This window comes from Myotis nattereri (assembly GCF_964212035.1).
Source record: "Myotis nattereri genome assembly, chromosome: 2".
Lineage (NCBI taxonomy): Eukaryota > Metazoa > Chordata > Mammalia > Chiroptera > Vespertilionidae > Myotis > Myotis nattereri.
The window spans coordinates 79891025-79906285 of record NC_138076.1 but is presented as its reverse complement, the minus strand read 5'-3'; positions in this window follow the sequence as shown (position 1 = coordinate 79906285).

The following is a 15261-nucleotide window of genomic DNA, read 5'->3' as shown; positions in this document are numbered from 1 at the left end:
GATGCTATATAAGCCCTAATCATGCTATTTTGGCATAGTTTGTTTGGTGGCTATACAATCAGCTCTTTAGGTCACAGTCCCTGTTGCATAATAAATGTTTGATAAATATAAATTCATAATAAATATTCATCAATTAAAACAAACCAATCCATGCCTGCAATTGCTTTTGTTTACCTAAAAACAAACAAAATGATGAACCTATTTCACCTTCAGGTATTCTATTATTTATAATTCTATTTTCATTATTCATAACTCATTTTGTTGTTCTTTAGGATTATAAAGTTGCCAGTAGGGAGTCTGAGCTGAAATGCTTGCCACATGAGGATGGGACTTTATTTTAATAAAATCAACAGAAGTGAGTCTCAGTGCATTTTCATCATAATTTAAGACCTACTTGAAGCATGATAAATAATCCTTGTCTCTGATCATTATACTACCTGAGTAGTGATATGTCATTCATGTCTTCTCATTGTACTTTTGGAACTGCCATGGGGGTAGCAAATAAATGTACAATAAATACATTGCTCAATTAAATTTATATTTCAGAAAAACTTATTGTGTTAGAAAAAGAGAAATAGCAAACTTAAATGCAGCTGAGAATACTAGAGTAAAAATGACTTTTCTTTTTTATTTTTTACTATCATCAGCTCCATCCCTCATTTTAAGTCTCAGAAACAAAGATCCAGGTACGTTGAATATTTTCTCCAAGGTAATAACCAGCTACTATTTGATCTACAATTAGAGCACAGGCTGATCATTCATATAGTCATCCACAAACATTTATTAAATAATGGCAATGTTGCAGGAATTGTGCTAGGTATATATTGAGTTAAAAGACAACTTCTGCCCTGAAGGTCTTAGGGATTCATAGGAGAGACTGACATTTTAGCAATAGTTGCACTGCTGCACAAATGGAGCCATAGAAGATGCAAAGTTAAGTCATTCTCTTGAAATCAAGGAAGGTTTCATACAGGGGAGATAGAATGAAAGACAAATAAACGTAATTTAATGGAGACAGGAGGAAGAGACTGAAAGACCTTTGCTCTGACCATGATGGAACGTGTTATTCAACTAATGAGTATGTACATGAAAAGAAAGACAATTTAAGCAGGGAAGTAATACAGTATTGCAGTAATACATTTTCTTTTTAGAAAAATATTTCCAGTTTTAGTATGGAGGTTTGATCAGGGTAGAAAGAGAGCAAAAGCACAACAACTATTAAGATGCTTTTGTAGATATTGAAGCAAGAAATAATGAGGAACTGGGAATATAAAGGTGATAATTGGCATGGTAAATACTTAGGAGTATGCATAAGACTAAGGGTATTCAAAATATAGAAAAATAGACAAAATTTGTCTCCAGATTGCTGGCTTGAGAAAGTAAATAAAAAGTGAGGCCACTCAGGGCAGAATTCCAGTCTTGTACTAACTTGATTATAGCAGCAATTTACTAATTGGGACATACACACCTTTTCAAGAATGTCAGGGCAAAGGAGAATATCTAAGATAAATACAATGCTTCTAGATAGGCCACTGGTTGTATTCAGATACTAGAGGCCCAGTACATGAAATTTGTGCACTGGAGGGGGGGTGTGTTCCTCCGACCAGCCTGCACCTTCTCACAGTCTGGGAGCCCAATGATCAATCACCCCCACAGAGGGAGGCCCCACCCACCTGCCACAGCACCGCTGGCCAGGTAGCTTGGGCCTCCCTCTTTGGGGTGATCATGGAGCCCTCCCACCCCCCGATTGATCACCTGCCAACTGTTGGCCTGGGACTCCCTCTGTGGGGCAATCCTGGGGTGATGGTGGGCCCTCCAGCCAATCACATTGCACCCACCTTGGCTGGCCTGGTGCCAGTGGGTGTCATAGTGTGGTTGTCCAGACAGTGGTTCCGCTGTTAGGCCATTCGGTCAATTTGCATATTATGCTTTTATTATTATAGATGGATAATGTAAGGCATTATTGTTATGCTAACATAAACCCAAACATGTATGAAATACTATGTCTTTATTTTAAAAACTGAAACCTCAAAAATATTTGTAACGTGAAATTTATGACTTAAAGTAGTGGATTCTCCACAAATTAGAGTATTAAAACACCTCTGCTATTTGAGTTATTTGAAAGAAGATATGAGAAAAGCTTAACACATACAAAGTAATTCTTCATGATGGCTGAGAACTTTGGTTGGTCTATGCATTTGTTTTGGAAAAAGGCATGTATCTGTTGCTTCTATTGAGAAAATGCCTTTGTACAATGATGCCAGATAAAATGCAGGACATCCAGCTAATTATTGATTTTTTTGCCACTATAAGTAGGTACAAAATATGAAATTTAATATTTAACCAGAATCCTGTATTTTTATTTTTTATGTCTGATAACCTACTTGTTGTTGACCATCATTCCCTATTTTCAGAATATTGAAATTTTCATGTTGTTGTGAAATACATTTTTGTTGTTTAAACTTCAGCTACCATTCATTATTTTTTTGTTTGTCTTAATGAACTTCTAAAAATCATTTAAAAGTTTACTATCTATTTTATAGAAGTAACTAGTAGGCCATCATTTTGTAAAACTGAGGGTTACATGAACTTCCAAGATTATGGTGATTTTATGCCCCTCATTTTGTGTAAATTGAGAAAACCTATATACTTTACATTTTTTAAGAAATCCAATTTTTGTTAATTTTTTTGTTAATCCTCACTCAAGGATATTTTTTCCATTTTTTTTTTTTTTAGAAAGAGTGGAAAGGAAGGAGAGAGAGAGAGAGAGAGAGAGAGAGAGAGAGAGAGAGAGAGAGATGTGAGAGAGACATATTGACATATTGATTGGTTGCCTCCTGCCTGTATGCCATGACTGTGGCTGGATCAAACCTGCAACCCAGATACTTGCCCGTGACTGGGAATTAAACCCATGACCCTTTGGTGCACAAGCTAAGGAAAAATATTTGAACACACACTAATCAATACCAGCGAGGGCTAACTAATTTTTAATCTGTATTCTCACAGGATTCCATAAGGACATTCACATGATGCACACATTCAACTTTGATGAGTTTGGCTCCTTAAAACTAATTTCTACTTTACTTCTCTTCTCTAAATTCTACTTATTTTCTACTAATCAAATTTAGTAATGCTAGTAGTATTAGTAGTAATACTACTAATGCTACTCAAAAAACTCCAATGATAAGTAAGTAAATAACCATTCTCAAGATACCAATATTTTCCTTAATCACTTTATCTCATTAGTAGACAAGTTTTTTCTATAATTGTTAGTTGAAACTAAGTATGGACAAAAATCATATTTGATAATTTGTAGCTGAGACTGTGATATAATTTTTAAAATAAGACTTATTGCAGCTGTAAGGGTAAAAAAATGGAAATTCAATGCTAGGGTAATTTTCAATTTGGTATATATGAAGATTCCAACAGATTATATACAGAAGCAGATTAAGCTTGTATCTCTTTCATAGTTTTCAGAAATGAACTCCATATAACATCAATACATATAATGTTGCATTTTCTTCATTTTAAAATTTTATCATTTTATGGTATACCAAAGGTTTAAAAACACATATTTAGAAAATATAAAGCCCAGCTGGCGTGGCTCAGTGGTTGAGCTTTGACCTATGAACCCTAAGGTCATGGTTTGATTCCTGGTCAGGGCACATGCCTGGTTTGCAGGCTCGATCCCCAGTGTGAGATGTGTGGGAGGCAGCTGATAAATGATTCTCTCTCATCATTGATGTTTTTATCTCTCTCTCCCTCTCTCTTTCTTTCGGAAATCAATAAAGAAATACATATTTTTTTAAAAAGAAGAAGAATTATGCCCATATTCAAAAGGCACATAAATTATAAGACATACATTGATTTAGAAATATAAACCTTCAAAGTCAAATGCCTATTTTAGAATTGACAATATAAAATAAGATTTATACAAGTTATTCCATTTCAGTGGGCAATAAATAATTGTACTGGAATTATTAAGAAGCAATATAAGATATGTGTTAGGGGAAAGGAAATCCTTTCCTCTCTAATTAATTTTTACTTAGCAATTTGAGCTTCCTATCTCTTCTGTGCCCACCCCCCAAAAAACAGAGATTTGTTGCATATCTTAATAGTCTAATGCAAGAGCATTTATTGCACTGTGATTCCTGGTGGGTGCATGCCTACTTTGGTTATTTTCTCTGTTTTTTTTTATTATCATAACATAATAAGATAGATATATTGAGATGAGGACACTTGAATCCTATGGCTCTCTCTCCATCATTGATGATATATAATTAGAAGGGTAAATGAGCTCAAGGCCTTTTCTGAAGCATGTCTTTTACTTTGTCTTTTTCTTTACACAATTGCCTGCATGCACTAGTACAAATAATTAAATTTGTGACCAGGGAGGGGGAGGAGAAGCCTTTACTTATATTTAAACCTTAACAACTTTTTCAAGAAAACTCCAATTGAGGCACTTCTACAGCTCTTAATAAATTGTATTTTGCTTCTAACATTAAGCACCCTAGAGAAAGGAAGCTGACTTTGGTGAGATAGGATTTAGGCATTCAAGGGTCTCTGACTTAATATCATTCAATAGTACATAAATCCTCACCCTTTTATCTTTAATAGCAACTAGCACTTCTTATAATATCCAATTCCTTTAACTGAATATCCATCATCATCAATTACAACAACCTTGAAACAAAAAGTTAAAATAATTATAATAACCATTATAGTAGTCCTACACTATCCAAAATATTCTATTAGATTCTGTAGAGAAGACAATGAAAAATAAAATTCTCTGCACATCTTAAGCTGGTAATTGTGATGAAAATATAACACATGAAAATATAAACTCAAGACTCTTTACTCTGAAATAGGATATGTGAATACCAAAATAATTGGTTATCAGAGGGGAAAAAATGATAATTCAGAGAATGAAAATGGTCATTGTGATCTGTGATAGATATGAGAAGACCTGGGAGTTTAACATATGAAGAATTTTATAGGCAGAGAAGAGAGGAAAAAGTTGACACACATTGATGGACTTAAAATAGCATGAAATTATTTGATGGAATTTTAGTAGATTCATTAGTATGTGTGGAGGACATGAGAATAAAGGATGACATCATGCATCTTGAATCCATTCAAAGTATTTAGTATGGTGTTCTATAGGGAAGGACTAAAGAATGGAGACTTGGGCAGAGCAGGTATTTGGTGACAATAGGGTGTTGTGATAGTTTGTTAGGTAATATTATCTAAGGTAAATTGAATGAGGTCAGATAGGTATTAGAAACTGGCAGCAGAGAGCCAATTGAAAAACAACTATAATAATTCAATAATGCAATAATAATTAGTTTTTGTAATGAAAATATGAAGAAAGGAAGCAGAGAGACAGAAAATTATGGAAAATTCTTGCAATGGATTATATATAGGAAATACAGGAAAAATAAATATAACTGAATTTTTGAGTGATTGAGAGAATGATAATGCATTAACAGAAATCGGAAGATCAGTATTTAAAGTTTGGTGATGGCCATTAGTTGATGAATATAGCTTTACATAGTCTGTATATGGGGTGACTGGGACCTTGATAATGTAAAAGTAGGTGGTTTCAAATGTTAGATAATTTTGGGGGGAAAAAAAAACCCACAACAACAGCAAGATAAGTTTAAGCTTAATATACAAGTTTAGAAAATATAAGCCAGATAGTGAAAAATAAATACCGATGCTATCACTTATTTTGTGGAATAAAAATAAAAATAAAGCTGAACTCATTGAAACAGAGTAGAGGAATTGTTGCCAGGGGCTGGAGGAGTAGAGAGAGGTTGGTAAAAGGGTACAAAATTGCATTTTTTAAGATGAGAAAGATCTGAAGATCTAATGAATAAATAGTGACTATAGTTAATAACATGTATTGTGTAATTGAAATTTGCTGGGAGAATATATCTTTTTATGAAACACACACACAAAGGTATATGAGATAATGTATGTGTGAATTAACTCAGTGAGGGAAATCCTTTCACAATACATGCCTATATCAAATCATCACATTGTACACTTAAATATTTTTAAATTGTGTTTGTCAAATATGCCTCAATAAAACTGGGAGAGAGAAAAATATTTGTATAGAGGTAGGTAAAAATTAAATGTCTGAAAGTAAATTGAATTCATCATTCTCATTAACATAGGAAAATTTTGATCAGACGGAAGATTTTTCTCTTATAAATTGTGCAGGCCAATAACAGGCCAGTTTCTTAGGAGCCTTACCTTACCCTTAATGATATTGTTACAAATATCAACTTATCTGAAAGACAAGAGATTTTTCCTAAAGGTGAGAATTTAAAAAAAAAATTCTCCCCAAATACTTGGGTCCTTTTATAAGCAGAAGTAATATAAATATTTTTATAGAACATCCCTCATATCTTGTAGCTATACCATCCTAATATATACAGAGCCAGAGTCCATCATGACCTAAATGTTCGGACAGATGACCGAATACCAGGCTAGGGTCCTGGCTGATGCAACAGAAGTCAGTCCTGGGTTTCAGCTGCCCGCGGCATGGCAGTGGGAGGGAGCTGTGGGCCCCGGCCACCTGCAGTGTGGCAGCGGGAGGGAGCTGTGGGAACCAGAGCCATACGACGATTGGACCGGCCTCTTGGTCCCTCCCCACTGGCCCACAGGCCCGGGAAACCAGAGCCGCGCTGCGATTCGACTGGACTCTACCTGAGGGGTCCTGAATTGTGAGAGCATGCAGGCTCGGCTGAGAGACACCCTCCTCCCCTCTCCCCCTCCGAGCGCATGCATTTTCGTGCACCAGGCCTCTATTTTCATATCATCATGATTATCCTTATTCTTTCTATGTGTCTTTTTCTAAGAACTTCTGATACTCATAGTTAGTGAGTGACTTGAAAAAATAGCTTCCTTAGTTACAACATTGCCTTTAATTAAAAATGTATGACAGAAAATCCATCACTTCAGTAATGTACTTCCTTTCTGTCTATTACAGATAGCCTCTGCTCCCAATAAACTTTTGTAGGCACCGTTGTTCTCTAGTCATTATAGTAAAATTCTCCTAATGAGATAGTTTTACTTTCACATCAAAATGAAATAAAATATATTTTATTGTACTTTTCTTGGGTCTATACAAATTATGAAAAGCATACTGCTTATTTATGACAAGTGAATAAAGCAATGCTAATATTCTCTCTCTCCCTTCCTTCCTGCCTGCCTGCCTCTGAAAATGATAACTACAATTTAATTTGAAGACTAGGGATATTTATTTTAAAAATGTTCTCCATGTGATATTTCTAGGTTAAACGGTATAGTTATTTTTCATTATCAATCATACAAAAGCTACAGTTTGAATTATTTTTTCAGTCATAATAAAAACACGTATATTACTACTATTGACTCAAACATTAAGAGCTTCAAGATTCAGATGTTGGCAGTTAGTGAAATTTATGGTGTGCACTTTTATAAGTTTAATGGCTACTATTGCAGTGAAGATTACTGCTATAATGAAGCTTTAAAGGGGTCTGGCTCTTTTTTTATAAGTAAATGCTATAGCAACAAAGCTGAGCAGTCAACTGTTTTGATGTTTTTCTTAATCAAAAGTTGAATTTTCTAGAATGGTGAAAATATATGTACAAACAAAAACAATGATAAGGTTTAGTAAAGAACAATAAAAATTTAAAAACGTTTTTATTCATGTGAAGTACAATTTAGCATAAAATGCTTTGCATTTTCAATTATTTAGTATAAATATATAGCTATCAATTCATGGTTTTTATTTTTATACTAGAGATCCAGTGCATGAATTCATGCATCAGTGGGATCCCTTGGCCTGGCCTACAGGGACTGTGCCAAAACTGACTCTCCAACATCCCCCTAGGGGTCCCGAGTTGCAAGAGGGTGCAGGCCAGGCCCAGAGACCCCACCAGTGCACAATCGGGCCTGGAGAAGGGCTGCGGGAGGGCTCCAGGGTGTGTTGGGCCATCTCACCCAGTCCTGATCAGCCGGACCTCAGCAGCAAACTAACCTACTGGTGGAGTGTTTGCCCCCTGGTGGTCAGTGCTTGTCATAGCAGCTGGTTGAATGGTTGAACAGTTGGACACTTAGAATATTAGGCTTTTATTATAAAGGATTATCTTTTAAGTATTGTTTCCAAAATTTGTAGAGATTCCTTGAAATAGAAGGCTCCAAATAACAAAGTTGCAGTAGAAGTAAACTTAAAACCCTTAATTTAGGCATAGAAGTATAGTCTTTACTTTCACGTCAATGTTCTGAATACCGAGTATAAGTTTATATTTCTTTCCAACTTCTTTTTTTTTTTTTAATATATTTTATTGATTTTTCACAGAGAGGAAGGGAGAGAGACAGAGAGTCAGAAACATCGATGAGAGAGAAACATCGACCAGCCGCCTCCTGCACATCCCCCACCGGGGATGTGCCCGCCACCCAGGTACATGCCCTTTACCGGAATCGAACCTGGGACCTTTCAGTCCGCAGGCCGACGCTCTATCCGCTGAGCCAAACCGGTTTTGGCCCAACTTCTTTATAATTCTTAAAATTATAATTTTTTAAAATTAAAAAAAAAATTACTTAAAATTTTTTACTAATTTCATCTTTTCAATATGGTTTTAGAAAACTCCTTATAAAAGGTAGTCTATAAATACATCAATTGTAAACATATATTGAGTGAAATATTCACTAGGTGATACAATTTTCAATTACTTTTAAAGTTTTAGGTAATAGTGGAACATATCACTTTATTAGAATTTCTTTGGTTGTTTGTTTTTCATTACTTTTAAATTGCCTTTCTGCATTTTATTTACCTCTGTGACAGTGAATTCTGGATCTCAGGTCTCTAGGTGATATTGGTTTTTGCATCATTTATTGTATCAAAGGAATGATAATTGTGGCAATAATAATATTTTTGGTGATAATTTTTATTTAAAAATATTTATATTCAAGTACCTTTTTTTTCTGAAAGCACTCATTAGTAGGTGTTGACCCTCATGAATCCTACATATATAAACATAGGGGATTTTTCAATTGAGATTATTTTTAAGTATTTGTGAATTATAGAGAGGAAATGGTTAGTTATAGAGTGACTTCTTAAGACACTGATTTCACATTTTTATAAATAAAGGACTTCTGAAACTATCCAACCAGATTCTCTTATCACCTCAAAATTTCTGGTATTTTATTAACAATTTTCCAAATGATATGCCTATGAATACTTTGTATATTTCAGAGTTTTGAAGTAGGGTGTTTAAATTCATTCTAGTTTACTCTGTTCTATTTTACTTACTTGAAATGTCTTTGAAAACTTATTAATCACCTTTCTCCGTTAACATATGTGATCTAATATGTTATCTCATATTAATTCAACAATTTGCAAATTAGTATAATACATAGATATGGCAGAACTTACAGTAGAGTTCTATTTCAAATGAGGTGACATGTTAGCCAGTGACTGATCATTAGCATGAACGAATTTTTTTCCTATCAATGCACTTGAACTAACCCAGAAGAGGGCCTTCAGTTGAGAAATGGGACAAAGAGAGGAGTCCCATTTTGAAGGCACAGTGTTATTATAAAAAGTATAACATGGATATCCTGGTAATGGTAAACTGTGGCTGCATTTCACACTATAGTGGTGAGGGATGGGTACAAAATGTCTGCATGGCTCTCTGAGAATTATAGCTGTGCAAGGGTCAATGAAAGAGTAAAATGATGTGAAGCATCAACAAAAACTTTCTGAGTTCACTGTGTAGAAACTGAAATAATCAACTTTGCATATCACCTGTATCATAGCAGACTCTGTTATTTATTTGTAAAACTATAGAAATAGGATCATGTAATCATTTCCTACTTTTAACCATTTTTATAATAGGATTTTGTTTCTTAGACATAATCTTTAAAGACTGTACACACTGCTTTATAAATAGGCTAGTAATAGATTACATAAGTTTTAGAAGATTGTCTTACATATTTCCGCTACCCCTGTCTTCATTTGGTTTACTCTCCCATAAGTTTATCTACATTGCTTTGCACCTTTTGTGTTTTACGCATGGGTACTACAAGGGTGTCTTAAAATAGTAGCTAAAATTGGAAAAAGAGTTGACATTGTATGATCACTAAGGAAAACTTCGGTCGGATACTTTACTTCTACACTAATTATAACATTTACGTATGCAAATTCAACAGGTATTGGAGGATGGAAATAATGAATGTGTTGGATATAAAGTAAAGCCCTTTCTAGTTAATTGAATGTTTTATTTGTTGTATTGCATTAGGAGGAATTGTGTTAGCATTGAACTACCTCAGCCTGAGTTTTATTCCTTTGATCTCTTGCTTCGTGGATTTTCTCTCTCCCTTTCTTTTAATGTTCAGTAAATGCTTACTATGCTGATTTTTTTAATCCTCTGACCTAAGCTAATTAGTTTTCTCCACAAGCCTAATTCTGCAACAACTGTTGTTTCTATCTTTCTCTTTAGAGCGATACAAGTATAATGAAAAATCCATTGAATTACATTTTAACTATACAACAGCATAAAAATGTAAAACTTTAAGAATTACGTCAGGTTGATCTTATGCATGCGATGTAACATACCTCACCTGCTTCTCATCTTAAAGCTCCTAGATCTTTACAGACAATATCGTCAACCTGTACAATGATATTTTGAGGAGTGCAGACATTCCAGTGCGCTTGAATTTAATGTCAGAAGATTATCTCCAAGGTTGATCTATTGGAATTACTTATCTGATCCAAAGTAATGTAAGTAATTCAGGTGTAGTGAAACACTTCTAAATTTAAATTCAGAAGCATTGAGGAGTTGGATTACTGGCTGTAGTACTTAGCTAATACTTTTTCTTATCATCCTTGACTTTTAAAGCCTGGCCTTTTTTAAATGTGCTTCAGAAATCAAATGCTCACAAGCATTTGATTCATTAAACTGTAAAGACTATTACAAAGGTATTTTAGTGATAAGTTTAGAGATACCAAAAACATAAGTGTGAACACACACGATTAAGAGAACGAACTCTGTGAAATGAATCAGAGGTTCCAGAGTGCCCCCTCAATCTCTCTCTTTTACTTTTTTTTTTTGTCTTCCTTTCCCTCCTGAAAGATATAATAGCATTTAGCAAGAGCAGGGCTTACATTGTTGCTATTGATTAAGATCCCAATTTCCATCCAGTACTCCCTATTATAGTGCACATGTGTTTATAATGTGTATAAGTATGGAGGCACACACATGCATGAAATATGTAATTTTATGTTATGATAGGATTAGCACTGAACAAACCACTGTTTCAAATTAAAGAATTTTTTAAAATCTAAACTTGTGATGCTTACTAAGTCATATTTCAACTTGATATAAATTGTTATTAACTAAGAAGCAACAATGGGTTTCCTTTTTCAATCTGTTATTACAAAAATACTGGCACAGGAGAGGTAAAATGCTGGAAGCAAGCCAGAAACTACTTGATCTAGGATTTGAGGCAGAATTGCCGTAATTAGAGGAAGAGGGGAGGGAAAGGGAAAAGACCTTCAAGATTGGGGCACAATATTCTGAAACTGAAAAGGGACAGGGATGGCTGTGACACCTTGGAGGAGATGGAGGAGAGAGCCCTGCTCTCAGAAAAAGGAGGGCTGTGGGACCTGCTGGGAAACACTCTGCCTACCTACACCGTGTCCGCATCAGGGAGAAGCTAACGGTCAGGCTGAGTGCTGGGGTGTTACTGCTTCATGAGCAAACTTGTTTCTTGGCAAAGAGGAAAGAACAAATAAAGAATAGGAGAAAATCAACTCAGAAAAAGAAGAAGAAGAGGAGGTGGTAGAGGAGGAGGAGGTGGTGGAGGAGGGAGAGGAGGAGGAGGAGGAGGAAAAGGAGAAAAGGAGGAGGAGGAAAAGGAGGAAAAGGAGGAGGAGGAGGAGGAGGAGGAGGAGGAGGAGGAGGAAAAGGAGGAAAAGGAGGAGGAGGAGGAGGAGGAGGAGGAGGAGGAGGAGGAGGAGGAGGAGAAGGATGAGAAGGAGAAGGATGAGAGGAGGAGGAGAAATGATTGCTAAATCTTAGAAGACAAGAGATGAAATAGGCTGAAAATGAAAAGGAAAGCAGAGTACATTTAGGAAAGTGAGGGCCCATAGGGACCTGGCTCTGCTTAGTCCACTTCCGCCATTCATTGCAGATATTGCTAATCTATCGTAACATTCTTCCTCTAGAAAAATCTTATCAGCACCAGAATCATTCACAGGCCAGTACTCCAGGAACTCCTAGTGCACCATTATTGGCAGAGGAAATAAAACTGACTTGCTATCTTAGAAATAATATGTAAAGATTAAAGAGGCATTAATGATAGAAGTCTCTAATGTTACCATTTTCACTTGCAATGATGATAAATAATGTTACCTTTTTACCCTGGATAGAGAGTTTACTGGTTACCCAGTAGTGGGAGAATGTCTACCTAAACAGGTTTAGAAGGCTGTGTTGCTCAAATTCTGGTCTGCAGATCACTTCCAGCAACAGCTCTGGATTCCAGAATCTCTGGATTCCTCTGCTAAAACATGCTGAGTGAGAATTCAGGACAAAGAGCAAAGAAGCTGTGTTTTTTATCAAGCACCTTGCATAAACCTATTACACAGAAAAGTTTGAAATGTGTGAGTATACGGAGCACTCAACTGGGTAATCTTTCTGAGTATTAACACTGAAACAGCAAATGCTGACTGAGCTGACCTTCTAAAGTTCCTTTCCCTTAATAATTGTCATTGCTTTTAATTTGCGGCTTTAAGAAGGCATTACGGATACTAGCTGAGATAACATTGAACAGAGTGTTTGCTAAGTGGAAACACAAATATATACACTTGTACAGTACTAAAATAATATATATGTATATATATATATATATATATATATATATATATATATATATATATGCCTAATATGCAAATTTTTCCTGCGCGAGTTCATCTGGGAGACTGATCACTCACTATGATGTGCGATGACCACCAGGGGGTGGTGAGGAATGAAGGAAGGCCCTGGCCGGCAGCCAGAAGGCCCCCATCAACCCTGATCGCCAGCCAGGCCTAAGGACCCTACCTGTGCATGAATTTCGTGTACCAGGCCTCTAATATACTTATATAACTATACTGTTTCTGATGTTAATTACTATTGATTTAGACTAGATGAAGGTGAAATCTTGGCCAGGCATAATCGGGGTGTGCTCCTAACTGGACCCTCTTTCTCTTTTAGCCTGCCGATGTTATGTCACTGTATTAGTTGTATTCCTTCTGCATATGTACTGTAATCCTAATAGAGTGCCTTCTATTGTGAGTTCCTCAGAAAGACTTAATTAAATTGTGTTTGATTTTCCCTCTGGTGATGCAAACCAAAGTACACACCACTTAGAGTTGTGAAGAAAGAAAAATAGTTTTCATAGGTGGCCAGATCCAAGCCATTTCTTATGTAACATCATATTCAGAGCTACTAATACTCAAAACAAATCACAAAAATTATAGCTGTATCCCATTCTATTTTTCTTCACTTTTCCCTTCTATGTGCTTTTTACCTTTTGGGCCTTTCCTTACTTTACTCTGACTAATATGCCTTTATTCCACCTATATCCTACCTCTTCCTTACATTTGCCTAGAGATGAAATATTTTCAAAATATGACTATTCTTAATATGCTTACTGTATCTCTTTATGATAGTCAGGCATACATTGCTTTTCTTATCTTTTTGGGAATACAATACCTTGTTTATATACAGGGACCTGCTAAAGTAGGTTTACAGATGTAAGTATGTGAAACAGTTCATTCTTTTTGTTTGTTTGTTTTGTTAATCTTCACCAGAGGATATTTTTTCCATTGGTTTTTAGAGAGAGTGGAAGGTAGGGGGAGAAACAGAAAGAGAAACATTGATGTGAGAGAGACATATCTGTTGGTTGTCTCCTGCAAGTGCCCCAACCCATGCTGGGAATTGAGGCTGCAACCAAGGCACATGCCCTTGACTGGAATTGAACCCATGACCCTCCAGTCCATGGGATGATGCTCTAACCACTGAGTCAAAACAGCTAGGACAGTTTATTTTTGTATTATTACTTTTTATTGTATTATTTTCCACACTAACAACTGTAAACCTATATTTTCCCACCCTTGTATAAATGTCCAAAGGCATGTATATTTTTTATCGATCAGCCAGGTGTATACAGTAGGTGCCAATTACACATGCCAAAATTAATGAATTAACAAATGATCAAGAAATCGAGCTCAGGGAGGACTGCTTAAAAACAGATCTATTTTTGCATGATTGTCACTGTAATATCATCTTACTAGAAAAAGTTTTGCCCTAACTTGAACACAGAGCCACTTTATCTGTCATGAAATATAACTTTCTTACATCTGCAAAGTACCAATGGATATTTTTGATATATTCGTGGTGCCAGAGTTACCAGGTGAACACAAAGTGTAAAGAAGAAATTCAACTAATTCTTTGTGACATTCCACCTAAGTTAGCACTTATGCATTTATTTAATTATTCTTCCTAGAAGTAAAAAAATTATAATGCTTAAAAATATGTGAAAATAAAAATAATTAACAATGAACTAAAAGATTTTATGACAAGTATGGAAAGTGAGATGGGGGACACACTATGTATTTAAGTGTACTTGAATCTATTTTCAGAGCTACAGTGTGAGATATGCTGATTCTACTGATAGACATTAAAATTAGTGTGGGTCTGCGCTTCTGTGAAGCTCAAGCAATGTCAAAAATGACTCTTAAAAAAGCCTAGAACTTTTCATACTTCTTTGAAAACATAAGTTTGGGAAAAACTAATTTCTCAGAATATTTTAATTGTATGTCTAATATATTACCCTGAAGAATAGTCTACTTTCATGCTTAAATGTCAAAGACTAAATAGTAATTTATTTTCTGAGCTACTAAATATGGAGGATTTGTATTATGGGAATAAAGACTACCGGAGATAAAACAGAATTATTTCACTAGAATTTCTTTCTTAATATCTGCTATATTATGTGTCATCCTATATTCTTAATTCATGTTATGACACTGAAAAATACCAGGGTGCCAGATTTAGCTATGAATCACTTCACATCCTTAAAAACACTATCATTCAGAAAGTAAATTAATTTTTCACTTTTGGTTTCAGATTATTGACTTTTGGTAAATGAGTATATAATTTTTTCTGGTCAAGTGTCAATTGATGAGTCCAATAAAGGCACAATTAAAATGTTATAAAGATCTCT